This window comes from Macaca thibetana, chromosome Y (genome assembly GCF_024542745.1).
Source record: "Macaca thibetana thibetana isolate TM-01 chromosome Y, ASM2454274v1, whole genome shotgun sequence".
NCBI lineage: Eukaryota > Metazoa > Chordata > Mammalia > Primates > Cercopithecidae > Macaca > Macaca thibetana.
In genome coordinates, this window is record NC_065599.1 from 12,048,728 (window position 1) to 12,076,658 (window position 27,931).

Genomic DNA, 27,931 nt, shown 5'->3' on the forward strand with positions numbered 1-27,931 from the left:
ACTAAAGCGACACCCTTGGAGAAAGTTCTGTTGACATCCCCATTTTGCATAGGGGAAACTGAGGGACACAATAAGGAAGGCATACTCTCGCCTGGCTGGGGCGTTACCTCCAAGTACACCAGCCCCAGAGGTCACACCCTTCACTGCTACTCCAAACCGCTTGCTATATGTTTTTTTTTTTTTTTTAAGTTTTTTACATTTTTGTTTCTCTGCAATCTCCACCTCCGGGGTTCAAGTGATTCTCCCACCTCAGCCTCCCAAAAATAGCTGGGATTACAGGCATGCAGCACCACGCCCAGCTAATTTTAGCATTTTTAGTAGAGATGGGGTTTCACCATGTTGATCAGGCTGGTCTCGAACGCTTGACCTTGAGTGATCCGCCCATCTCAGCCTCCCAAAGTCCTGGGATTACAGGTGTGAGCCACCACTCCTGGCCTTAATTTTTATTCTTAGAGGCAGAGTCTTGCTCTGTTGCCCAGGCTGGAGTGCAGTGACATGATCATAGCTCACTGCAGCCTCTAACTCCTGGCCTCAAGTGATCCTCCCCCCTCAGCCTCCCAAGTAGCCGAGATTACAGGCATCGACTGCCATGCCCGGCTAATGAAAGGGTCTTGCTCTGTTGCCCAGGCTGGAGTGCAGTGACATGATCATAGCTCACTGCAGCCTCTAACTCCTGGCCTCAAGCGATCCTCCCCCCTCGGCCTCCCAAGTAGCCAAGATTACAGGCACTGACCGTCATGCCCGGCTAATGAAAGGATCTTGCTCTGTTGTCCAGGCTGGAGTGCAGTGACATGATCATAGCTCACTGCAACCTCTAACTCCTGGCCTCAAGCGATCCTCCCCCCTCAGCCTCCCAAGTAGCTGAGATTACAGGCATGGACCGCCATGCGTGGCTAATGAAAGGATCTTGCTCTGTTGCCCAGGCTGATCTTGAACTCCTGGCTCCAAGCCATTCTCCTGCCTTGGCCTCCCAAAGCACTGGGACTAGAGGCATGAGCCACCGTGCCTGGCCAGTGCACTAAACCGTTTGCGTCTTGGTTGTTGAATCTCCCTGCATGCACGATAATTCCGAGCTTTGTCATCTGAGGATTGTATTTAAAGTTACAATAGACACATGTGTGGGATGTGTGGAAAATATTCTGAAACCACATGGAGGTGTTGGCTGCACGGAGGCATGAATGCAATAAATACCCCTGAGCTATTGCCTTTACAATGATTGATTTCATTATGTAAACCCCACCTTTTCTTTTCTTTTCTTTTCTTTTCTTTTCTTTTTTTTTTTTTTAAAGAGAGGAAAAGAGGGCAGGGCACGGCGGCTCACGCCTGTAATCCGAGCATTTTGGGAGGTAGAAGCGGGTGGATCACCTGAGGTCAGGAGTTCAAGACCATCCTGGCCAACATGGTGAAACCCCGTCTCTACTAAAAATACCAAAAAATTAGCTGGGCATGGTGGTGGGGGCCTGTAATCCCAGCTACTCGGGGGGCTGAGGCAGGAGAATCACCTGAACCCGGGAGGCAGAGGTTGCGGTGAGCCAAGATCGCGCCACTGCACTCCAGCCTGGGTAACAAGAGCGAAACTCCGTCTCAAAAAAGAAAAAAGAGAGAGAGAGAGAAAGAGAAAGACATAAAAAAAAAAAAAAAAATGCAATACCCCCTGTCTCGCTTCCTCATTCTGGGCTATAAACAGTCTTTGCGGGACGCTTTTCGAGCTGCACGGGAATTAGGAGGTTGTCTGTTACGCTCACCGGAAACAAAGGAAGGGGAGTTCCTGAAACCTCCCCCACCAGATAGCCAGCTGAGGTGCGGCTGGCTGGCTTCCTTCACCCCATACAACTCGCTTCTAAATAAACACACTTTCATTGCTGTTTCTAAGCACTCATGCAAATGACTGACGGTCCACAGTCCTGCCTGGCCTTCTTCCTGTTCTTATAAGGAAACATCGTGGAGCATCTCTGCTGCAAACCCATCTCACCTTAATTTCGAATCCTCCTGACAGGATCCTGGGGCTTAGAGTTCCAACCTATATATTTTGGGGTGATATAAACCTTCAGACAATAGCAGGAAGTAAGAGCCAGAGGGTACAGGATTTCTTTTGGGGGTGATGGAAGTATCCTAAATGGCCGGGTACGGTGGTTCACGCCTGTCATCCCAGCAAATCTGGGAGGCCAAGGCAGGTGGATCACGTGAGGTCGGGAGTTTGAGACCAGCATGGGCAACATGGAGAAATCCCATCTCTCCTAAAAATACAAAATTAGCCGGGTGTGATGTCGGGCACCTGTAATCCCAGCTACTCGGGTAGCTGAGGCAGGGGAATCACTTGAACCCGAGAGGCAGAGGCTGTGGCAAGCTGAGATTGTGCCACTGCACTCCAGCCTGGGTGACAAGAGCAAAACTGTCTCAAAAAAAAAAAAAAAGAAAAGAAAAGAAAAGAAAGAAAAGAAAAGAATAGAAAAGAGAAGAAAAGAAAGGAAAGGAAAGGAAAGGAAAAGAAAAGAGAAAAGAAAAAGAAAAGAAAAGAAAAGAAAAGAAAAGAAAAGAAAAGAAAAGATGCTAAAATAGATTGTGGAGAGGTGTTTGCACAACTCAATGTTCTGAATCCAATGAACTGTAGATGGGTGAATTGCATGCTATAGGAATTCTATCTCTACAAAGCTGTTTTTACCTCTAAAAAAATAATAATAATAATAATAATAAAGGAAAAGAAAAAGGCAGGCTGGGCGCAGTGGCTCACGCCTGTAATCCCAGCAGTTTGGGAGGCTGAGGTGGGCGGATTGCTTGAGGTCAGGAGTTTGAGACCAGCCTGGGCGACATGGTGAAACCCCGTCCCTACAAAAAATACAAAAATTAGCTGGGTGTGGTGGTGGGTGCCTGTCATCCCAGCTACTCTACTCTGGAGGCTGAGGCAGGAGAATTTTGCTTGAACCAGGGAGGCTGAGGTTGTGGTGAACTGAGATCGCGCCACTGCACTCCAACCAGGGCAACAGAGCAAGTCTCCGTCAAAGGGAATGGGAGAGAAGGGAAGGGAGAGGGAAGGGTAAGGGGGGAGGGAAAGGGTGGCATGCCTGCCACCATGTAAGATGGAACTTTGCTTCTCCTTTGCCTTCTGCCATGATTGTGAGGCCTCCCCAGCCATGAGGAACTGTGAGTCCAGTAAACCTCTTTCCTTTATAAATTACCCAGTCTTGGGAATGTCTTTGTCTGTTTGTTTGTTTGTTTGTTTGTTTGTTTGTTTTGGAGATGGAGTTTCACTCTGTTGCCCAGGCTGGAGTGCAATGGCATGATCTCAGCTCACTGCAACCTCCACCTCCCAGGTTCGAGTGATTCTCTTGCCTCACCCTCCCGAGTAGCTGGGACTACAGGTACCCACCACCACGCCAGGCTAATTTTTGTATTTTCAGTAGAGATGGGGTTTCATCATGTTGGCTCTAGGATGGTCTTGAACGCCTGACCTCAGGTGATCCACCTGCCTCAGCCTCCCAGTGTGCTGGGATTACAGGCTTGAGCCACTGCACCCGGCCAGGTACGTTTTTATTAGCAGCGTGAGAACAGACTAATACCGTGGGCCTGCCCGCACCTTAATCTCAGACGCTTCACCTCCAGGACTGGGAGATGATGAATTTCTGTTGTTTAAGTACCCCCCAGTGTGGAGTCATTGTTTGCTATACCCTCAGGACACTCTTACAAAGGAGGAGACCCTGGACAGGAGACCTCCCCAGCCTGGGAGCCTCTTCTCTTTGCTTGTGTATCTGGTGTGTTGAGCCCTGGACAAAAGAGCCAGGAGAAAAGGCAGAGGAGCAGGTGGGCCCCCATATCACCGAAGGCACAACACTTACTCACCTGGAATTCCAGAAGGATCCACCTGGCCATGTTGGGTGTTGTCAGGGAGTGACATGGGACTGACCAGAGGACTCATGTGAAGGAAGTTATAAGGCAGGAAGCCAGGTGTCAAGCAGGAAGAAGTCTCAGACCACAGACAGCTAAGAGAATGGTGTCTGGAGTCCCAGAAGGGACTCAGCTAGCCATCCGTAGACATGGTGTTGAAGGCCAGTGCTTGGTGCCATCAAGAGAATGGAAGGTGTCGACTTAAAATCACGAGATTGGTTGGGCAAGGTGGCTGTGTCTTTCACCCCAGTGCTTTGAGAGGTTTAAGTGGGAGGATGGTTTGAGCCCAGGAGTCGGAGGCTGCAGTGAGCTATGATCACACCACTGCATTCCAGCCCGGGTGACGGACCGAGATCTCATCATTAGAAGGAAAAAAAATGATGAAATGTACACATTTGGAGAGGAGAGCTTGTTGTGTACAGCCTAACAGGCTGGGAAATATAGCCTCTGGCAGAGACTAAAAGTAGACATTTTGAAGGAGAAAAGACACAGCCTAACAGGCTGGGAAATGTAGCCTCTGACAGAGACTAAAAGTAGACGTTTCGAAGGAGAAAAGACACAGCCTAACAGGCTGGGAAATGTAGCCTCTGGCAGAGACTAAAAGTAGACGTTTCAAAGGAGAAAAGACACAACCTAACAGGCTGGGAAATGTAGCCTCTTCCAGAGACTAAAAGTAGACGTTTTGAAGGAGAAAAGACACAACCTAACAGGCTGGGAAATGTAGCCTCTTCCAGAGACTAAAAGTAGACGTTTTGAAGGAGAAAAGACAGAGATGGGAATTTATGTTGAGTGAGATAACCAAACATACTTGTATTGAACAGGTTACAGGAGGAGCTATGAATTTCAGTGAAGGGCATCCTCACACGTGCATACAGGACAAGCATGTGTGTAACAGAAGTTCCATGTTCACTTTGGGGGCAGAGACTTTTAACATTTAATGCATCACATTGAGGCTGTCTATATCAAAAGGTGTTTTCTTTTTTTCTTTTCTTTTTCTTTTTGAGATAGAGTCTCACTCTGTCACCCAGGCTGGAGTGCAGTGGCGTGATCTCGGCTCACCACAACCTCTACCTCCCAGGTTCATGCCATTCTCCTGCCTCAGCCTCCTGAGTAGCTGGGACGACAGGCACCCACTACCATACCCGGCTAAATTTTTTTTTTTTTCAGTAGAGACGGGGTTTCACCATGTTAGCCAGGATGGTCTCGATCTCCTGACCCCGTGATCCACCCACCTCGGCCTTCCAAAGTGCTGGGATTACAGGCACGAGCCACTGCACCTGGTCTCTTTTCTTTTTCTTTTTGAGACAGAGTCTCACTCTGTTTGCCCAGGCTGGAGTGCAGTGATGTCATCACGGCTCACTGCAACCTCCACCTCCCAGGTTGAAGCAATTCTCCTGCCTCAGCCTACTGAGTAGCTAGGATTACAGGCACACGCCACTGTGCCTGGCTAATTTTTGTGTTTTTAGTAGAGACAGGGTTTTGCCATGGTTGCCAGGCTGGTCTTGAACTCCTGATGTCAAGTGATCCACCCATCTCAGCCTCCTAAAGTGCTGGTATTACAGACATGAGCCACTGAGCCTGGCTGTCAAAATGTTCCAGGACACAGAGGCACTGAGTGTGCAGCCTCTGTCAACCATCCAGAACCAGCCCACTGTCAGAGTCTCTTACCAGGAGAAAGTGGTTGAAATTAATCTCTTGTGCAATGGAAGCTGTAGTTATGGCTGGTGGAGCAGGGGGTCCATGAGTGAGCGTCTGTGAGTTGGATGAGCTTCATTGGTTTTCATATGGCTCATCTCCAAGCCTGGGCTTGTTCAGCTGCCAGAGAAAAACAAAAAGCTTGTAGCAGTGAGGACACTGGTGGTGTTCCTCGAAGCTACTCTCCCAGAGTAGTGAGCCCTTCGTGCTCTAAGCCCGATGTAGACAGATAGATGAATAGATATAGCTATTCCATGATTGATAGATATTGAGATAGATGGATGAATAGATTAGATGATAGACTATTGATGGCTAGCTATTGAGATAGATAGGTAATACATAGATATAGATGATAGATTGACAGATATTGAGACAGATAGGTGATAGATGATAGATGTATATAGATGATAGATGAGATAGATAGGTAGATAGATAGACAGATAGATAGATGATAGTTAGATACATGGTAGATACAATGAATGGATGGATATGTAGATACATAGATGATAGAATAGATGGATGGATGATGGATGGATGGATGAATGAATGGATGGATACATAGATGATAGATATATAGATGGATGGATAGATACATAGATACCCAGATGACAGATGTAGATAGATAGAGATATATAGATAGATAGATGGATAGATAGGATAGATACATAGATAGATAGATGATAGACAATAGAGAGAGAGAGAGATAGAATAGATGGATGGATGGATAAATACATACAGGATAGATAGATGAATAGATGGATAGATACATACATGATAAATAGATAACAGATACATGATAGATACAATGAATGGATGATACATAGATACATAGATGATATAATAGATGGATGGATGGATGGATAAATACATACAGGATAGACAGATGGATGAATACATGGATAGATACATACATGGTAGATAGATAGCTAATAGTTAGATACATGATAGATACAATGAATGGATGGATACATAGATACATAGATGATAGAATAGATGGATGGATGGATGGATGGATGGATACATAGATGATAGATAGATAGATGGAGATAGATAGATACATACATACATACATAGAATGGATGGATGGAGAGATAGAATAGATGGATGGATAGATGGATGGATGGATAGATAAATACATACAGGATAGATAGATGAATAGATGGATAGATACACACATGATAAATAGATAACAGATACATGATAGATACAATGAATGGATGATACATAGATACATAGATGATATAATAGATGGATGGATGGATGGATAAATACATACAGGGAGAGATAGAATAGATGGATGGATAGATGGATGGATGGATAGATAAATACATACAGGATAGATAGATGAATAGATGGATAGATACACACATGATAAATAGATAACAGATACATGATAGATACAATGAATGGATGATACATAGATACATAGATGATATAATAGATGGATGGATGGATGGATAAATACATACAGGATAGACAGATGGATGAATACATGGATAGATACATACATGGTAGATAGATAGCTAATAGTTAGATACATGATAGATACAATGAATGGATGGATACATAGATGATAGAATAGATGGATGGATGGATGGATGGATACATAGATGATAGATAGATAGATGGAGATAGATAGATAGATACATACATACATAGAATGGATGGATGGAGAGATAGAACAGATGGATGGATAGATGGATGGATGATAGATAAATACATACAGGATAGATAGATGGATGAATACATGGATAGATACATAGATGGTAGCTAGATGGCTGGACAGGTAGATAGATACATAGATGATAGTGAGATAAATAGATGGACGGCTGGATAGGTAGATACATAGATGGATACATAGATAACCAATAGAGTCTCTCATGTGGGGATGACCGATATACGGAGTCTCTCAGCCTCAGCACTGCTGACATTTTGGGGCTGGACGACTCTCTGTGGTGGGACCGTCCCGTGCACTGTAGGGTGTTGAGTAGCGTCCATGGGCTCCACCCACCAGAGGCCAGGAGCTCCTGCACCCCGTTGTGGGTGGAGGATGTGTCTGCTGAGATGTCTCCGCTGCCAAACATTCCCTGGGGACCGCAATGGCCCCAGTTGAAAACCTGTGGTCCACACTCAGCCTGGTTAATAGCAGCATGAAGGCCACCACCCCAGCAGACTGCCTGCAGCTCTGCCGGCCCCTGGGGGCTTCCCATGGTTTCAGAGACACTCAGCAGTACGGCCAGAACAGCAGAGTCTGTTGTGAGGAATCTTATGTCACCTGACTTAAGCCATTGCTGGATTTCCCCCCAAACCCTCAGGGTGTCGGGGGGCAGGGGCGTCGTGAAGAGAGGCCAACAGGCACACGCCGTACGGGGTGGGAGAGGTGAGGGTGGCGGCACGGAGGTCTCCCGCCTGGTCCCGCCCGGCTGCAAAGACGTGGGGTGTGTGTCGAGTGACAGACACCCTTTCATTCAGGCACGCCTTTCCACGTTATCAGCCGTGGCTCTGACCACGGCTATGCCATGACCTAATAACTAACCTCAATTTCCTCTTCTGTCAAGTAAGAAAAACCCTTGCTTTCCCTCCCCTCACCACAGGGCTGCTATATACCCACACACCGGCTCAAGCGCACTAGGAAGCTTCTCATGAAGGAGGCATGCGAAGTCAGGTGCGGGGGGTGGTGGGGGGAATCGCGGAATCGCGTCGCCCACAGGAGGGGCCGGCACGTGGGGACTCCGCCAGGTGCTGCGACCGGGGACCGTCACGGCCCTGACCCTCAGCTTAGCGATCCACACAGCAGGTACATCGCCAGCACTGCAGGAATTCAGGAGCTACCCCAGCTCCGAACCACCGTCGGTGGTCACCTGGGATATGAGTGACGGTTTTTCTGCATGGGTGATGATGATTTTCGGCTAGGAAGGCTTGGGTGGGGTCCTGGCGTGTCTCCCAGGACAAGTCATCCAACGAGAGATGAGGTTGATTTTTTTTCGAGGACTCACAAGGTAGCAGGTGCGAACTGCCAGGGGTTCAAGGACAACATGCAATGGCAGGTCCCATCTCGTCCGGTGAAATCCAGGGGATTTCGTCTTGGACACACACACACAACAAGCCAGGACGGCTGCCCTGATCTGGCCTCTGATCTTAGATCTTCCTTGCTTGGTTCAGAGGCAGCTGGGGGGTTGCATGTACCGAAGGGCTCCAGGAGCCTTTTGCAAATAGCAGAGCATGGAATCTTTGGACCGGGGACCACGGAATCAATGTGGCTTCCAACTAAATTGCATCTTAATTTTAGTCATGGGGATTCCTATGACCCATCCGTGGCCTACAGAAATGACAGTAGCCAGCAAGTGGCCGGGCGCGGTGGCTCACGTCTGTCATCCCAGCACTTTGGGAGGCCGAAGCAGGCGGATCATGAGGTCAGGAGATCGAGACCATCCTGGCTAACACAGTGAAACCCCGTCTCTACTAAAAATACAAAAAATTAGCCAGGCGTGGTGGTGGGTGCCTATAGTCCCAGCTACTCGGGAGGCTGAGGCAGGAGAATGGCGTGAACCCGGGAGGCGGAGCTTGCAGTGAACCGAGATTGCGCCACCGCACTCCAGCCTGGGCGACAGAGCGAGACTCCGTCTCAAAAAAAAAAAAAAAAAAAGTGGCCAGAAAGTAACAAACATCCAAACGTTCAGGGTCCCTCTGAGTCACCGAGCTCATGGTGATGTCGTGAAGATTCTTCTCCACGTGGCAGACACATCTTTACATCCAAACACCTCTCTCTCCTCTGCCTTCTTTCTTTCCTGGACTCCTGACACCCGCAGCTCAGGGCTGAAAAGAAGGCAATTTCTCAACGGAAGGGAAACAGAGGCGGTCATCTCCCAGAAGATACATCTCCATCTATAGCCTGGTAGGCCATACCAGCTCTCTCTAGGAGACAGTTCTCTCTCTCTGTCTTCTTTTGTCTGCCTAATTAGCCTCCTGGCTCATCTTAGAAGGGAAAGGGCACAGAGGAGCATGGTTTAAGAAGGAAATTAAGGCATGGTGGCTCACACCTGTAATCGCAGCACTTTGGAAGCCTCAAGCAGGTGGGTCATCCAAGGTCAGGAGTTCGAGACCAGCCTGGCCAACATGGTGAAACCTCCGTCTCTGCTAAAAATACAAAAATTAGCTGGACGTGGTGGCGGGCACCTGTAGTCCCACCTAATCAGGAGGCTGAGGCAGGAGAATCACTTGAACCCGGGAGGCGGAGCTTGCAGTGAGCCGAGATTGCACCACTGCACTCCAGCCTGGGTGACAGAGCGAGACTCTGTCTCAAAAAAAAAAAAAAAAAAAAAAAAAGGAAATTAAGATGCTTTGTTCAATGTAAACAAAGATATTCTTTTGTTACAAGGTTTAGAAATGGGAAATGATTTTTTAAAATGCAGTACTCCGGGAATTTTACACAGAGCTAGAAATGGAAGAATTACTCTATTTGCAAATCCTCCTCTTGGATTTTTTGGGTTTTTTTTGTGTTTTTCTGTTTGTTTGTTTTTGAGACGGAGTCTTTTGCTCTGTCACCCAGGCTGGAGTGCAATGGCGCAATCTCGGCTCACTGCAACCTCTGCCTCCCGGTTTCACGCCATTCTCCTGCCTCAGCCTCCCGAGTAGCTGGGATTACAGGCACCTGCCACCACACCCGGCTAAGTTTTGTATTTTTAGTAGAGATGGGGGTTCACCATGTTGGCCGGGCTGGTCTTCAACTCCTGACCTCAGGGGATCCTCCCACCTCGGCTTCCTACAAGGCTTTTTGTATCGTCCTAAGCTAGTGGATAATATTCTGAAATTGTTGGCGAGACACCAAGCTTTATCGTCAGTTCTCTGCAGACCTTCATCCAATGCCTTTGTGTGAGGTGGTTGCATTTTTCAGGCCTGTCCTTGCTGGACATGAGGAAACTCATTCAATGGACACTCTCTGTGGTCCTTAAGACACCAAGGCCAACGGAAAGGCCGGTGACGAGGCCCGCTGTGGCTTCCTTCTCGGAAAGATAAAGATCTGCTTTCCACAGTCCCATCCGTTTTTGCGATGGGCAAGCGGCCAGAGTAGTAGCAGGTCACACACAGAAACAGCCCAGCTCTTCTGAGATGCCCTGACTCACGTTTCCAATTCAAGGTTCAGCATGAGATTTTCGGGTTTGTTTTTTTTTGTTTTTTTGAGACGGAGTCTCGCTGTCATCCAGGCTGGAGTGCAGTGGCGCGATCTCGGCTCACCGCAACCTCCGCCTCCCGGGTTCACGCCATTCTCCTGCCTCAGCCTCCAGAGTAGCTGGGACAACAGGCACCTGCCACCACACCGAGCTTATGTTTTGTATTTTTTTAGTACAGACGGGGTTTCACCGTGTTAGCCAGGCTGGTCTCGATCTCCTGACCTCGTGATCCGCCCGTCTCGGCCTTCCAAAGTGCTGGGATGACAGGCGTGAGCCAGCTGAAGCACTAAGCCCTCAACAGCCTCCAGCCCAGCGTATGCAGACACGCAGGGATTTTGCACTTGGGGAGGTTTTAGGCAGCTCGTTCAATAGGGATCCGATCGAATAACGAGACACCCAGTCACAGAGGCACTGGGTCGAGGTGTGGACGTGACGGAATCAGGGATTTAGACACGGGACTGTGACGTGGGCGGAGCTGTGTCTCCTTTAAATTCATGGATGAGAATCCTAATGCCCAGGACCTTCAAATGCAACTGCCTTTCCACGTAGAGTCTTTGAAGAGGTGTTTGAGGTTCAACGAGTCTATGGGTGGGTCCTGATCCAATAGGACTGGCCTCTTTATGAGAAGGGATTAGGACACAGACACACACAGAGGGATGACCACATGAGGACACAGGGAGAAGACGGCGTCTCCAAGCCCAAGACAGAGGTCTCAGGAGGAACCAGCCCTGCCCACACCTGGATCTCAGACTTCCAGCCTCCAGGACTGTGGGAGAATCAATGTCTGTTGTTGATAACCCCCCAGTCTATGGTGTTCTGTGATAGCAGCCTGAGATGGACTAAGACATCGCATAAGAGGAGGAGATGAGGACACAGACACACACAGAGGGACGACCCTGTGAGGACACAGGGAGAAGACGGCGTCTCCAAGCCCAGGAGAGAGGCCTCAGGAGGAACCAGCCCTGCCCACAGCTTGATCTCAGACATTCACCCTCCAGGATTGTGGGAGAATCAATGCCTGTTGTTTAAGCTGCCTTGTCTGTGGGACTTTGTTACGGAAGCCCAAGATAACTAACACAGACTGCATAGGTTTCTACACAGCATTAAGATATGACACCTGCCAGGTGCGGTGGCTCACACCTGTAATCCCAGCACTTTGAGAGGCCGAGGCGGGTGGATCACCAGGTCAGGAGTTCGAGACCAACCTGACCTACATAGTAAAACTCCATTTCTATTAAAAATACAAAACATTAGCCGGGCGAGGTGGCGGGTGCCTGTAGTCCCAGCTACTCGGGAGGCTGAGGCGGGAGAATGACATGAACCCGGGAGGCGGAGCTTGCAGTGAGCAGAGATCGCACCACCGCACTCCAGCCTGGGCGACAGAGTGAGACTCTGTCTCAAAAAACAAAACAAAACAAAACAAATGATAGCATTTATTGCAGTTCTCTTCTCTAGTCTTCCGGCTCTCTGAAATGGCAAACTGATCTTCTAATCATAATCCTAATCTTCTGTCTGTCAGAAATAGCAACCAGCTCCCACAAAATACAGAGCAACCACATTGCCCAGTGAGGGGCCTCTTCTGTCCATGCCTTCCCTGGCTTCTGTCGTTAGACATGGTCTAGAGATGCTGGCCGGGAGGGGTTCGTTGTGTCCACACTTGCTTTTAGCTGCTGACTTCTCTGGAACAGGTGGATGAGGCAAAGCTGTGAATTCTGATTGTCAGCCCAGCACAACGACGGAAATACAGGTTCAGCTCATCACCCTGCTTCTTCTCCCAGCCTTGTCAAAAAAACTCTGAGATCTGGGCTGGAGACACTGATTTTTTTCCAATCTGATAGATGGTTTTTTTTTTTTTTTTTTTTTTTTTTGAGATGGAGTTTTGCTCTTGTTGCCCAGGCTGGAGTGCAGTGGTGTGATCTCGGCTCACTGCAACCTCCGCCTCCTGGGTTCAAGTGATTCTCCTGCCTCAGCCTCCCGAGTAGCTGGGATGACAGGTGCACACCACCATTCCCAGATAATTTTTTTTTTTTTTTTTTTTTGGAGATGGAGTCTTGCTCTGTCTCCCAGGCTGGAGTGCAGTGATGCAATCTCAGCTCATCGCAAGCTCCGCCTCCTGGGTTCACACCATTCTCCCGCCTCAGCCTCCTGAGTAGCTGGGATTACAGGCGCCCGCCACCTCGCCCAGTTAATTGTTTTGTATTTTTAGTAGAGATGGGGTTTCACCGTGTTCGCCAGGATGGTCTTGATCTCTTGACGTCACGATCCGCCCGCCTTGGCCTCCCAAAGTCCTGGGACGACAGTCGTGAGCCACCGCACCCGGCCTCATTTTGTATTTTTAGTAGAGACACGGTTTCATCATCTTGGCCGGGCTGGTCTCGAACTCCTGACCTCAAGTGATCCGCCCGCCTCAGCCTCCCAAAATGCTGGGATGACAGGCGTGAGCCACGGTGCCCAGCTGGATCAGTGTTGACCACAGAAAACATTTCAGCAGAAGAAAGTTTCCAGCACGTGGGATCCTTATGGTACCAGGAAGTGAAACCCATGTTTAAATTTCAACACACGTACTGTTGGGCTGTCATGAGATGGATAGGGTCACCCCTCAAAGGCTTTCAAATCCAGGTCTACATGACAACAGGAGGCAATCGAATTGAAAATAGGACCCTCCAGGAGGGCAAAGAAGGATGTGGAATTCCCGAATCTTTAAAGACAGTTCCTTTAGAGGTTAGTTAAGTGGATGATCGCCTGTATAACACCAACATTAGCAGAGTCTATTCAGTTCCTCCAGAAGAGTGACAAAGCAGTTGTGTTTTTTCTTGTTTGGTTTGGTTTTGTTTGAGACTGAGTCTCTGCCACCCAGGCTGGAGTGCGGTGGCGCGATCTCGGCTCACTGCAACCTCCGCCTCCCGGGTTCAAGTGATTCTCCTGCCTCAGCCTTCTGAGTAGCTGGGATTACACATATGTGCCACCACGCCCCGTTAATTTTTATATTTTTAGTAGAGACTAGGTTTCACCATGTTGGCCAGGCTGGTCTCGAACTCCTGACCTCAGGGGATCCGCCCGCCTCGGCCTCCCAAACTGCTGGGATGACAGGCGTGAGCCACTGTGCCCAGCTGGCAGTTTTTTGTTTGTTTGTTTGTCTGTTTTTGAGATAGAGTGTCACTTTGTCACCCAGGCTGGAGTGCAATGGCACAATCTCGTCTCACTGCAGCCTCCACCTCCCGGGTTCAAGCGATTCTCCTGCCTCAGCCTCCCGAGTCGCTGGGATGACAGGCACCCGCCACCACGCCCGGCTAATTTTTGTATTTTTAACAGAGACAGGGTTTCACCATCTTGGCCAGGCTGGTCTCGAACTCCTGACCTCAGGGGATCCACCCGCCTCGGCCTCCCAAACTGCTGGAATGACAGGCGTGAACCGCTGCGCCCGGCTGGCAGTTGTGTTTTTAAATAACAATGCTCCTGGCACGTCACAAAGTGCCTGCATCTTTCACATTTTGAAATGTTCGGTAGCAACGTTAAAATGATTGCCGGGGTGCAGAGACAAAGCCATTTCCGTGAGTCCCCTGAGGCAGACACCAGATAATGCCACAAACTGGGGACTTCAACAACAGGAGTTTTTACTTTCTCACAGTTCCGGGGGCCAGAAGTCTGAGACCAAAATGTCTCAGGGCCGGGCTCTCTCAGGGAGCTCCAGGGGAGGATCCTTCCTGCCTCTCCCAGCTCCTGGGGCTCCAGCTGTCCCTGGGCTTGTGGCCGCATCACTCCAGTCTCTGCCTCCGTCTCCACGTGGCCTCCTCTGTGTCTGTGTCTCCTCTTCTGTCTCTTACAAGGACACCTGTCATTGCATTTAAGGCCTACGCTACTCCAGGAAGATCTCATCTCCAGATCCTTAACTTATTAAATCTGCAAAGTTCTTTATTTCCAAATAATATCCCATTCCAGATTCTGAGCTCGAGGATATGGACATATCTTTCCAGGATCCACTGTTCAACCCATTACAATTGGACCCAGTTTCCTCTGGAGGCTCTAGGGGAGGATCCTTCCTGCCTCTCCCAGTTCCTGGGGGCTCCAGGTGTCCCTGGGCTTGTGGCCGCATCACTCCAGTCTCTGCCTCCGTCTCCACGTGGCCTCCTCCTCTGTGTCTGTGTCTCCTCCTCTGTCTCTGATAAGGACACCTGTCATTGTGTTTAAGGCCCAGCCAGATAACACAGGATTATTTTCTCTCAAGATCCACAAGTTAATTAATCTGCAAAGACCTTCTTTTCCAAATGATGCCCCATCCCCAAATAGCAGGGCTCGGGACGTGGAGCTATCTCTGGGGGCCGCCATCCAACGCAACACGGGAGGCCCTCGATTGGGGTTTGCAGGTGGGGAAGGTTGCTGAGAGTAGGGACAGGGGCAGCTCACGTGGCAGCCAGCACCGAGCTCTTCAGCAAGGCGTGTTGCAGGGAGGCAAACAGGGTCCCCAGAGAGTGAGCAGAAAGAGGAACCCGAACCCAGAGCGGGGCCCTGTCCCTGACTGAGTGCCACCAACACTCTGTGTTCGAAGTTGGGGAGAGAAGGGAGGAGGTTTGGCTCCCCTCCAAGAGGACGTGACCAAAACAGAGATAAGCAAATCCATTTTCTTGCTCGTTTATCTTCAGTGATGTGATCCCACTCATCGTAAACCTAGACAGGACTTTATTTCCAAACAGAAAAATGAGGCCGGGCACGGTGGCTCGTGTCTGTCATCCCAGCACTTTGAGAGGCTGAGGCGGGTGGATCACTTGAGGTCAGGAGTTCAAGAGCAGCCTGGCCAACAGGGTAAAATCCTGTGTCTACTAATAATACAAAAATTAGCCGGGTGTAGTGGCACATGCCTGTAGTCCCAGCTATTTGAGAGGCTGAGGCAAGAGAATCGTTTGAACCCAGGAGGCAGGGGTTGCAGCGAGCCAAGATCGTGCCACGGCACTCCCACCCAAGTGACAGAGCGAGACTTCGTCTCAAAAAAAATAATGCTAATAAATAAAAATGAAAACTGGCCGGGCGTGGTGCCTCACGCCTGTCATCCCAGCAGTTTGGGAGGCCGAGGTGGGTGGATCACGAAGTCAGGAGATCGAGACCAGTCTGGCCAACATGGTGAAACCCCATCTCCACTGAAAATACAAAAAGTTAGCTGGGTGTGGCGGCACATGCCTGTCATCCCAGGTACTCAGGAGGCTGAGGCAGGAGAATCACTTGAACCCGGGAGGCAGAGGTTGCAGTGAGCCGAGATTGCGCCGTTGCACTGCAGCCTGGGTGACAGAGCGAGACTCCATCTCAAAAAATAACAATAATAATAAATAAAAATGAAAACTAAGACTGGGCAACATAGTGAGACCCCCCCATCTCTCCAAAAGTCAAAGATTAGCCAGCTGTGGTGGCATGCACCTGTAGTCCCAGCTGCTCAGGAGGCTGAGGTGGGAGGATCGGTTCACGCCAGGAGGTTGAGGCTGCCGTGAGCTATAATGTCACCACTGCACTCCAGCCTGGGCAACAGAGCAAAACCTCGTCTCTCCGTAAATAAACACGTCAGAACGAAAATGGAAGTGAAAACGCATCAGAAAGTCAAACACAGGCCAAAAGTCTGCAAAGCACCATCACAGGGATGCACGGAGGGCTTCCCGGGGGCTGACATTTACGTCCCTTGGAGTCAGACCGAAAAGACTCAGACTGAAGCCTGGACATGGTATCTGAGAAGACGCAGCCACGTCCTTCCAAGACGTAGTTCGGAGGAGGTCCCTGGGACTCTCCGGCCAGCTCCGTGAGCTTTGGAAGTTGGGCGTAGAGACCGTCTCAGGAAGGAAGAGGCTGGATAGGAGCCCTGTGGTAAAGCTAAAAGGTCAGGCTTAAAAATCCCCACGTCTCCCAGGACAGAACCGAGAGAATCAGGTCACCCTGGGCCAGATAGGCGGCCCCATGGGTGCTGCTGAGGGCTCTCCTGGTTTTAGCACCCAAAATCCTGCATCCACAGAAGCCCGTTGGTCGTCACAAACAGGGCCGGGGGTGGTGGCAGCTCAGAGCAACGGGCCTCTGTTGACTTCTGAAGAATTAACATGGCCGGGCGCGGGGCCTCAAGCCTGTCATCCCAGCGCTTTGGGAGGGCACGGTGGGCGGATCACCTGAGGTCAGGAGTTTGAGACCAGCCTGGCCAACATAGTGCAACCCCATCTCTACTAAAAATACAAAAATTAACCGGGCATGATGGCCCGCACCTGTCATCCCAGCTACTCGGGAGGCTGAGGCAGGAGAATCGCCTGAACCTGAGAAGCGGAGGTTGCAGCGAGCCGAGATCGTGCCACTGCACTCCAGCCTGGGCAACAAGAGCGAGACTCCATCTCAGAAAACAACAGAGGGCTGGGCGCAGTGGCTCACACCTGTAATCCCAGCACTTTGGGGAGGCCGAGGAGGGCAGATCACGAGATCAGGAGTTTGAGACCAGCCTGGGCAACATAGTGAAACTCCATCTCTACTAAAAACACAAAAATTAGCCAGACGTGGTGGTGCGTGCCTGTCATCCCAGCTACTCGGGAGGCTGAGGCAGGAGAATCGCTTGAACACGGGAGGTTGCGGTGAACCAAGATCGTGCCATTGCACTGCAGCCTGGGCGACAAGAGGAAAACTCCGTCGGAAAAAACAAAAACGGAGTTGGCTGTTGTGCATCTGGTGGGTGTTGGGAGGTCACCTCTGGGGGCTATCACCAAGACGGGCTGACCCTCCTTCATAGTTTTCTAACACTGTGGGTGCTGTTCAAAGTTCAGCAGCAGCTTGAGTCTCCAGGTCAAAGCAGGAATCAGGTTGGAAGGAGCCGTTGGTGTTTATTTTTATCCTTTGTGCTATCTGTGTCTGCTGTGGCGGGCATCCGGCAGGGTTGCTGCCTATCCATCTCTGCTTCTTACCTCCTCGGCCCCGCTGCCTGGGTTCAGCTGCCGCCAAACCAAATACTCACAGCTTCCTGGACGGCCAGGACCCCCTAAGCTGCCTGTCTGACGCCCACAGGCCTCCAAGCCCGCCCCAACACGCCCCTCGCCGTCCCACTTCCCCCAAACCAACCATCTGTCACCAGCCTGTGTGTGCTACCTCACTCCACACCTCAGCAAGTCCGGTACCTTCTTGGAGATGCCAGCCACTATGACAAACAGAAAGAGCCATATTTCCTTGTCAGCATACTATTTATTTATTTATTTATTTATTTTGAAACAGGGTTTACTCTTGTCCCCCAGGCTGAGGTGCGGTGGTGCGATCTCGGCTCACTGCAACCTCCCTCTCCCGGGTTCAAGCGATTCTCCTGCCTCAGCCTCCCGAGCAGCTGGAATGACAGGCGCCCGCCACCACGCCCGGCACATTTTTGTATTTTTAGTAGAGACGGGGTTTCACCATCTTGGCCAGGCTGGTCTCTAACTCCTGACCTCAGGTGATCCACCCGCCTCGGCCGCCCAAAATGCTGGGATGACAGGTGTGAGCCACTGAGCTCAGCCTACACTCCAGCTTGGGTCACAGAGTGAGACTTTGTCATGAAAACAAAAAGAAAAAACCCTAATTAACATGCTATTTTTTTTTAAACATTGCTCTGTCTCTGTGATGTTTGAGTTTCTTTTTGTTGTTGTTGTTTTGTTTTTGTTTTTGTTTTGAGATGGAGCCTCACTCTGTCACCCAGGCTGGAGTGCAGTGGTGCAATCTCGGTTCTCTGCAACCTCCGCCTCCCGGGTTCAAGCGATTCTCCTGCCTCAGCCTCCCGAATAGCTGGGATTACAGGCACCTGCCACCACGCCTGGCTAATTTTTGTGTTTTAAGTAGAGATGGGGTTTCACCATATTGATCAGACTGGTCTTGAACTCCTGACCTCAAGTGATCCACCCACCTCAGCCTCCCAAAGTGCTGGAATTTCAACTGTGAGACACTCACTGCGCCGGGCCTGATGTTTGCGTTTCTGTCCATGCTGGTTGGCTAGTGGAGTGACTGAGTTCCTAAAACACTAATATTAAAAATACTCGGCCAGGTGCAGTGGCTCACGCCTGTAATCTCAGCACTTTGGGAGGCCGAGGCGGGCGGATCACGATGTTAAGAGATCAAGACCATCCTGGCCAACATGGTGAAACCCCGTCTCTACTAAAAATACAAAAAGTAGCCAGGCGTGGTGGCAGGTGCTTGTAGTTCCAGCTACGTGGGAGGCTGAGGCAGAATAGCTTGAACCCGGGAGGCGGAGGTTGCAGTGAGCCAAGATTGTGCCACTGCACTCCAGCCTGGGCGACAGAGCGAGACTCCATCTCAAAAGGAAAGAAAGAAGGAAAGAAAGAAAGAAGGAAAGAAAGAAAGAAAGAAAGAAAGAAAGAAAGAAAGAAAGAAAGAAAGAAAGAAGGAAAGAAGGGAGGGAGGGAAGGAGGGAAAGAGAGAGAGAGGAAGGAAGGAAGGAAGGAAGGAAGGAAGGAAGGAAGGAAGGAAGGAAGGAAGGAAGAAAGGAGAGAAAGAAAGAAAAAGAAAGAAAGAGAAAGAAAGAAGGAAGGAAGGAGAGAAAGAAAGAAAGAGAAAGAAGGAAGGAAGGAGAGAAAGAGAAAGACGAGAAAGAAAGAGAGAAAGAGAGAAATGAAGGAAGGAAAGAAAGGGAAAGAAGGAAGGAAGGAAGGAAGGAAGGAAGGAAGGAAGGAAGGAAGGAAGAAGGAAGGAAGGAAGGAAGGAAGGAAGGAAGGAAGGAAGGAAGGAAGGAAGGAAGGAAGGAAAGAGAGTCACGGGAAGCGGTGTTGAACATGACCCCATGTCCTAGTTATCTGCGAATGACTGGTCCGTCTGAAGTGGTGGCTGCCTGAATGCTTTAAGGGGACACCAGTCTCCTTCCCAGCCTGTTCCCTCCGGGAAAAGAGCAGAGGACCGAGGCCCCCAGAAGTAGATTTGGGAACAGCAGACAAGTTGCTTCCTGTGAACCGAGCAGCGACAGAGAAACCCTGTGTAAGGGCAGAGGGCGGAATCCCAGGGAGCCGCACCCGGGAGGGCTGTGGCTGTGGCAGTGGCTGTGGCTGTGGCTGTGGCTGTGGCTGTGTGCCTTCTCGGGTGGCTCCCCAACCCCAAGGCGGGGCACCACGGTTAACAACCATTTCCCACCCTGTAACGCACTGTGTCTACCGAGAAGCCAGGCCGGGGAGCGTGACTCCCGACGGCGATGGCCTCGAGATGGTCTTCGGAATTCGACGGCAGGCACAAGCCAGTGGCACTCACGTTCTCTTCCTTTCGGCCCAGGTTTCTGCAGCTTCCCCGACGTTCGCCTTCTCCCACCTGCTTCAGAGTGAAGGGGCAGTCAGTTCGATCACCATAATAAAACACGGCAGACTGGGTGGTTAGAAACAACGGACATTGATTCTCCCACAGTCCTGGAGGCTGGAGGTCTGAGATCCAGGTGTGGGCAGGGCTGGTTCCTCCTGAGGCCTCTCTCCTGGGCTTGGAGACGCCGTCTTCTCCCTGTGTCCTCACAGGCTCGTCCCTCTGTGTGTGTCTGTGTCCTCATCTCCTCTTCTTATGGGATGTCTTAGTCCATCTCAGGCTGCTATCACAGAATACCATAGACTGGGCGGCTTATAAACAACAGACATTGATTCTCCCACAGTCCTGGAGGCTGGACGTCTGAGATCCAGGTGTGGGCAGGGCTGGTTCCTCCTGAGGCCTCTCTCCTGGGCTTGGAGACGCCGTCTTCTCCCTGTGTCCTCACAGGGTCAACCCTCTGTGTGTGTCCCTGTCCTCGTCTCCTCTTCTTTTTTTCTTTTTTTTTTTTTTTTTGAGACGGAGTCTCGCTCTGTCACCCAGGCTGGAGTGCAGTGGCTGGATCTCAGCTCACTGCAAGCTCCGCCTCCCGGGTTTACGCCATTCTCCTGCCTCAGCCTCCCGAGTAGCTGGGACTACAGGCACCCACCACCTCGCCCGGCTAGTTTTTTTGTATTTTTTAGTAGAGACGGGGTTTCACCGTGTTAGCCGGGATGGTCTCGATCTCCTGACCTCGTGATCCGCCCGTCTCGGCCTCCCAAAGTGCTGGGATTACAGGCTTGAGCCACCGCGCCCGGTCTCGTCTCCTCTTCTTATGAGGACACCAGTCCTATTGGATCAGGGCCCACTCCTAGTGACCTCATTTTACCGTCGTCAACTCTACAAAGAAGTAATCTCTAAATACAGCCACATCGTGTGGTCCTAGGGCTTTAACGTGTGAATTTGGGAGGGTACCATTCAGCCTGTAACAGACAGAAACTGCACAAAATATACCCTGAGCTAGCTGTTTGCATTAAGGGCTCTCCCTTTTATTTTTGAGACAGGATCCTGCTCTGTCTGTCACCCAGGCTGGAAGTGCAGTGGTGTGAGTTGTTCGGTTCAGTTCAGTTTAGTCAGTACCGTGTCGTTCAGCTCACGGCAGCCTCAAGCTTCCAAATAAAAACTGTCTTAGCATAATCCAATGAGCACCGCTTTTAAATAGTGAATATACAGACGGGCGTGGTGGCTCACCCCTGTAATCCTAGAACGTTCGGAGGCTGAGGCGGGTGGATCACCTGAGGTCAGGAGTTGGAGACCAGCCTGACCAACATGATGAAACCCTGCCTCTACTAAAAATAAAAAAAATACAAAAAAGAAAAATAGCTGGATGTGGTGGTGTATACCTGTTATCCCAGCTACTTGGGAAGCCGAGGGAGAATCATCTGAACCTGGGAGGCAGATGTCACAGTGAGCTGAGACGGTACCATTGCATTCCAGCTTGGAAAGCAGAGCGAGACTCAGTCTCAAAAGAAAAAAAAGGCCGGGCGCGGTGGCTCAAGCCTGTAATCCCAGCACTTTGGGAGGCCGAGACGGGCGGATCACGAGGTCAGGAGATCGAGACCATCCCGGCTAACACGGTGAAACCCCATCTCTACTAAAAAATACAAAAAAACTAGCCGGGCGAGGTGGTGGGCGCCTGTAGTCCCAGCTACTCGGGAGGCTGAGGCAGGAGAATGGCGTGAACCCGGGAGGCGGAGCTTGCAGTGAGCTGAGATCCAGCCACTGTACTCCAGCCTGGGCCACAGAGCCAGACTCCGTCTCAAAAAAAAAAAAAAAAAATAGTGACTGTGGACATACATATTTTTAAAAATTAGTATTTTCACGTAAAGCATAAAGTCATATCCAATATAGGCAAGAGAAGCTGTCCTTATATTTAACCCATTTTCGAATCCTACACTAACTCTTCTGAGGCAATGGTCCTGCATACATGGAGGCCAAACTCATTTAAAAAAAAAAAAAAAAAAAAAAAAGCCGTATTGAAAAATATCGCATCAGGAGAAAAACACGTAAAATCCCCCTGTGATGGTCTGACCCCGCTCCCTGGGGCCCAGGGCCAAAAACAGGAACCTTTCCCATCTATTGTCGGTCTGGCCTGTTTCATAACCACCCTGCACCAAGTTCAGTCTGCAGATCGCGGCTGAGAGCAGCTCGCTGGGTCTCTGGAGGCTGCTCGTGTCTGTCTCAGGGTTTGGTGCAGGCACAACCAGTGGGGTTTTTTTTTTCCCAGCAGAGCAGAGAGCTGGCCCTGCACCCCTGCCCCTGTGCAAGCACACTGCCATAGGGCAGCCACCTCTGGACCAGGAGGAGGAGCGTCCCCGAGGACCCCCTGCCCAGCTTGACGGCTGCTCGGACAAACACCACAAGACCAGCCTCACCCGGGACGTCTGCCCTCCCTGCGGCCGCCGCTGTAAGTCACGGGGACCTGGGGGTGTTCACAGAGGAGAGGCCGCCCTGCAGAAATACCCCAGCAACAGAGCAGATCCGGGCCACAGATGCGGTTGAATGGCAGAGAGAGCCCTCAGCTCGGCCTGCCTTTGGGGTGTGTGATTTTTTTAACCCGGGCTCACCAGAGTCCTGCAAAATGACACACACCCTCAAGATAGGGGCCACGCACTCTGCACAAGCTCTCGAGGGTCACAGACAGGGCTGAGGTTGGCCTAGAAAAAGATGGAAAAAGTCCACCTTCTTGAAAATGTGCTCTCCCAGAAATCTTCTTCACACCTGTCTTCTGCTTTTATTTTGCTTTTGTTTTGCGGGGAGGAGACGTTGTTCTTGGTTTTCGCAAATAAAAATAGTTGACGTCAATTGAGTGCACAGGATGCAGCAGCCACTTTTGCAAGGTCTTTATCTCTGGGATTTTCTTTCTTTCTTTTCTTTCTTTCTTTCTTTCTCTCTCTTTCTCTTTCTCTCTCTCTTTCTCTCTCTCTTTCTTTCCTTCCTTCCTTTCTTTCTTTCCTTCCTTTCTTTCCTTCCTTCCTTTCTTTCCTTCCTTCTTTCCTTTCCTTTTCCTTTATCCTTTCTTTCGACGAAGTCTCGCTCTGTCGCCCAGGCTGGAGTACAGTAGCACGGCGATCTCAGCTCACTGAAACCTCCCCCTCCCGGATTCAAGTGATTCTCCTGCCTCAGCCTCCTGAGTAGTTGGGATGACAGGCACTCGCCACCACGCCCGGCTAATTTTTTGTATTTTAGTAGAGATGGGGTTTCACTATGTTGGCCAGGCTGGTCTCGAACTTCCGACCTCAGGTGATCCGCCTGCCTCTGTCTCCCAAAGTGCCTGGGATGACAGGTGTGAGCCACGTGCACCCAGCCTTGTCTCTGGGATTTTCGAAACTTCGTGAGACAGGTGCTATGACGATCGTCCCTGTTTTACCATTAAGGGAAACTGAGGCGAACATGGAGCCGGCGGGGGTGCTGTGTTCAAGACCTACAACCAGAAAGAGGCAGAGGTGGGCGCTGGGTGCCGCTTGTTAGCCTTGAACCACTGCACTGGGGAATTAGTGATGAAAGATGCGTGACTGCCTTTGAAATAACCATGCTTCAGCCCAGGGCAGGTGGCATGGGCTCCGTAGGGACCTTTTGCTGGAACTAGGAGTATTCTGTCCCCCAACTGGGACCTCAGCCTGCCTGCCTCTAGTGCTTGAGGCACAACTGTCTTCTATGGCGAGCGATAGAAACTTGAGTCGAGCTAGCTGAAGGCAAGGTGGAAAGTGTCAAATTGGATAATTAGGATTTCTATGAGGACTTCAGGCATGGCTGGATCCAGGAGCTTAAACGGCCATCAGTCTCTCCTCTTTCTCTTTCTCTCTTCCCACGTTTCAGCCCCACTTTTTTCTGCCTCCCTCAGCTGCAGGGTGTGGAATGACTTCAGGAAGACCACCTTCTCTATAGGAATGGAAAGAGGGTCTCTGGTAGTCTGGGGTCCCCATCTTTTCAGAACAGAATCAAAAAGGGGACCCTCACTCTCCTGGCACCCACAAGTCACACCTCTTGAAGGGTTCCAACCGGCCACGTCAGAGACAAATGACCACTGCTTGCAATAATTTTTATGAACAGGGTGACGGACCCCCTAACTGGCCAGGCTTGGGCCACACCCCTCTCTTGGGTGATTGACAGGCTTGGGCCACACCCCCATCTTCAGTGATTGACAGGCTTGGACCACACTCCCCCATCCTCAGTGATTGACAGGCTTGGGCCACACCCCCATCTTCAGTGATTGACAGGCTTGGGCCACACCCCCATCTTCAGTGATTGACAGGCGTGGACCACACTCCCCCATCCTCAGTGATTGACAGGCTTGGACCACACTCCCCCATCTTCAGTGATTGACAGGCTTGGGCCACACCCCCATCTTCAGTGATTGACAGGCTTAGACCACGCTCCCCCATCCTCAGTGATTGACAGGCTTGGACCACACTCCCCCATCTTCAGTGATTGACAAGCTTGGGCCACACCCCCATCTTCAGTGATTGACAGGCTTGGGCCACACCCCCATCTTCAGTGATTGACAGGCGTGGACCACACTCCCCCATCCTCAGTGATTGACAGGCTTGGACCACACTCCCCCATCTTCAGTGATTGACAGGCTTGGGCCACACCCCCATCTTCAGTGATTGACAGGCGTGGACCACACTCCCCCATCCTCAGTGATTGACAGGCTTAGACCACGCTCCCCCATCCTCAGTGATTGACAGACTTGGACCACACCCTTCTCCTCATTGATTGACAGTCCGAGAGAACCACACAGCCCAGAGCGGGAGTGACCCCGGGGAAAAGGGGTGCTGGGTGCACAGTTTCCATGGATGCAGCGGAGAGGTCAGGGCCAGTGGCGAGCTGGACCAAAATGGGTCAGAGGGAGGCGTTGGGGCCAACGTCCACACCGCCCCTGCCACCTTCTGTCCATTCCATCACTCATTCACTCTGCATTCTCACAGTGGCATTCATTCATTCACTCCTTTCCTCATTTGCTCCACACATTCCATCACTCATTCACTCTGCATTCTCACAGTGGCATTCATTCATTCACTCCTTTCCTCATTTCCTCCACACATTCCATCACTCATTCATTCTGCATTCTCACAGTGGCATTCATTCATTCACTCCTTTCCTCATTTCCTCCACACATTCCATCACTCATTCACTCTGCATTCTCAGAGTGGCATTCATTCATTCACTCCTTTCCTCATTTCCTCCACACATTCCATCACTCATTCATTCTGCATTCTCACAGTGGCATTCATTCATTCATTCACTCCTTTCCTCATTTCCTCCACACATTCCATCACTCATTCACTCTGCATTCTCAGAGTGGCATGCATTCATTCATTCACATCCTCATTTGCTCCATGCATTCCATCACTCATTCACTCTGCATTCTCACAGTGGCATGCATTCATTCACTCCTTTCCTCATTTGCTGCACACATTCCATCACTCATTCACTCCGCATTCTCAGGGTGGCTTTCATTCATTCATTCACTCATCTCCTCATTTCCTCCACACATTCCATCACTCATTCACTCTGCATTCTCACAGTGGCATTCATTCATTCATTCATTCATCTCCTCATTTGCTCCACACATTCCATCACTCATTCACTCTGCATTCTCAGGGTGGCATTCATTCATTCATTCACTCATCTCCTCATTTCCTCCACACATTCCATCACTCATTCACTCTGCATTCTCACAGTGGCATTCATTCATTCATTCATTCATTCATTCATCTCCTCATTTGCTGCACACATTCCATCACTCATTCACTCCGCATTCTCAGGGTGGCATTCATTCATTCATTCACTCATCTCCTCATTTCCTCCACACATTCCATCACTCATTCACTCTGCATTCTCACAGTGGCATGCATTCATTCATTCATTCATTCATCTCCTCATTTGCTCCACACATTCCATCACTCATTCACTCCGCATTCTCAGGGTGGCATTCATTCATTCATTCACTCATCTCCTCATTTCCTCCACACATTCCATCACTCATTCACTCTGCATTCTCACAGTGGCATGCATTCATTCATTCACTCATCTCCTCATTTGCTCCACATATTCCATCACTCATTCACTCTGCATTCTCAGAGTGGCATTCATTCCTTCATTCATTTCCTCATTTCCTCCATGCATTCCATCACTCATTCACTCTGCATTCTCAGAGTGGCATTCATTCCTTCATTCATTTCCTCATTTCCTCCACACATTCCATCGCTCATTCACTCTGCATTCTCAGAGTGGCCTTCATTCATTCATTCACTCATCTCCTCATTTCCTCCACACATTCCATCACTCATTCACTCTGCATTCTCACAGTGGCCTTCATTCATTCACTCATTTCCTCATTTCCTCCACACATTCCATCACTCATTCACTCTGCATTCTCACAGTGGCCTTCATTCATTCACTCATCTCCTCATTTCCTCCACACATTCCATCACTCATTCACTCTGCATTCTCAGAGTGGCATTCATTCACTCCTTTCCTCATTTGCTCCGCACATTCCATCACTCATTGATTCTGCATTCTCACAGTGGCATGCATTCATTCATTCATTCATCTCCTCATTTCCTCCACACATTCCATCACTCATTCACTCTGCATTCTCACAGTGGCATGCATTCATTCACTCATTTCCTCATTTGCTCCACACATTCCATCACTCATTCACTCTGCATTCTCAGAGTGGCATGCATTCATTCATTCATTCATCTCCTCATTTCCTCCACACATTCCATCACTCATTCACTCTGCATTCTCAGAGTGGCATTCATTCATTCATTCATTCTTTTCCTCATTTCCTCCACACATTCCATCACTCATTCAGTCTGCCTTCTCAGAGTGGCATTCATTCATTCATTCACTCATTTCCTCATTTCCTCCACACATTCCATCACTCATTCACTCTGCCTTCTCAGAGTGGCATGCATTCATTCACTCATTTCCTCATTTCCTCCACACATTCCATCACTCATTCACTCTGCATTCTCAGAGTGGCATTCATTCACTCCTTTCCTCATTTCCTCCACACATTCCATCACTCATTCACTCTGCATTCTCACAGTGGCATTCATTCATTCACTCCTTTCCTCATTTCCTCCACACATTCCATCACTCATTCACTCTGCATTCTCACAGTGGCATTCATTCATTCACTCATTTCCTCATTTCCTCCACACATTCCATCACTCATTCACTCTGCCTTCTCAGAGTGGCATTCATTCATTCAGTCATTCTTTTCCTCATTTCCTCCACACATTCCATCACTCATTCACTCTGCATTCTCAGAGTGGCATTCATTCATTCATTCATTTCCTTATTTCCTCCACACATTCCATCACTCATTCACTCTACATTCTCACAGTGGCATGCATTCATTCACTCATTTCCTCATTTGCTCCACACATTCCATCACTCATTCACTCTGCATTCTCAGAGTGGCATTCATTCATTCATTCATCTCCTCATTTGCTCTACACTTGTCAAGAACTAGTGGGCATCACGCATTGACTCTTTCATTCACTCCACTTTTAGGGAGAAAACCCTGCACGTCATTCTTTCATTTATGCATTCACCCATTCGTTTATCAAGCAAGGCCTGTGTGTTACTCATTCGTTCATTCCCTCCACATTTGCAGGAATGAATCTCTGGGTGTCATTCATTCATTCCCTCCACATTTCTGGGGAATCCTTATGTGTCATTCTTTCATTCCCTCCACATGTACGCGGAATCCCTGGATGTCATTCATTCATTCCCTCCACACTTGCAGGGAATATCTGGGTGTCTTTCATTCATTCTCTCTACATTTGCAGAAGTGAATCCTGGGTGTCATTCATTCATTCCCTCCACATTTGCGGGAATCCCTCGACATCATTCATTCA

The 27,931-nt window shown here is 49.7% G+C and overlaps 1 protein-coding gene across 2 annotated transcripts in view; it reads left to right on the forward strand.

The window, feature by feature from the left end:
* The window catches only part of LOC126947142 (P2Y purinoceptor 8), a 74,102-nt gene that overhangs the window by 16,087 nt on the left and 30,084 nt on the right, over positions 1 to 27,931 (forward strand). Inside the window, exon 2 of one of the 2 annotated variants that reach the window (XM_050777781.1) lies at positions 22,282 to 22,458. The gene's annotated coding sequence lies outside the window, so the exon portion shown is untranslated. Of the gene's footprint in view, positions 1 to 21,849; positions 22,459 to 27,931 lie in introns of those variants that run through there. The other variant, XM_050777782.1, reaches the window with a different exon arrangement.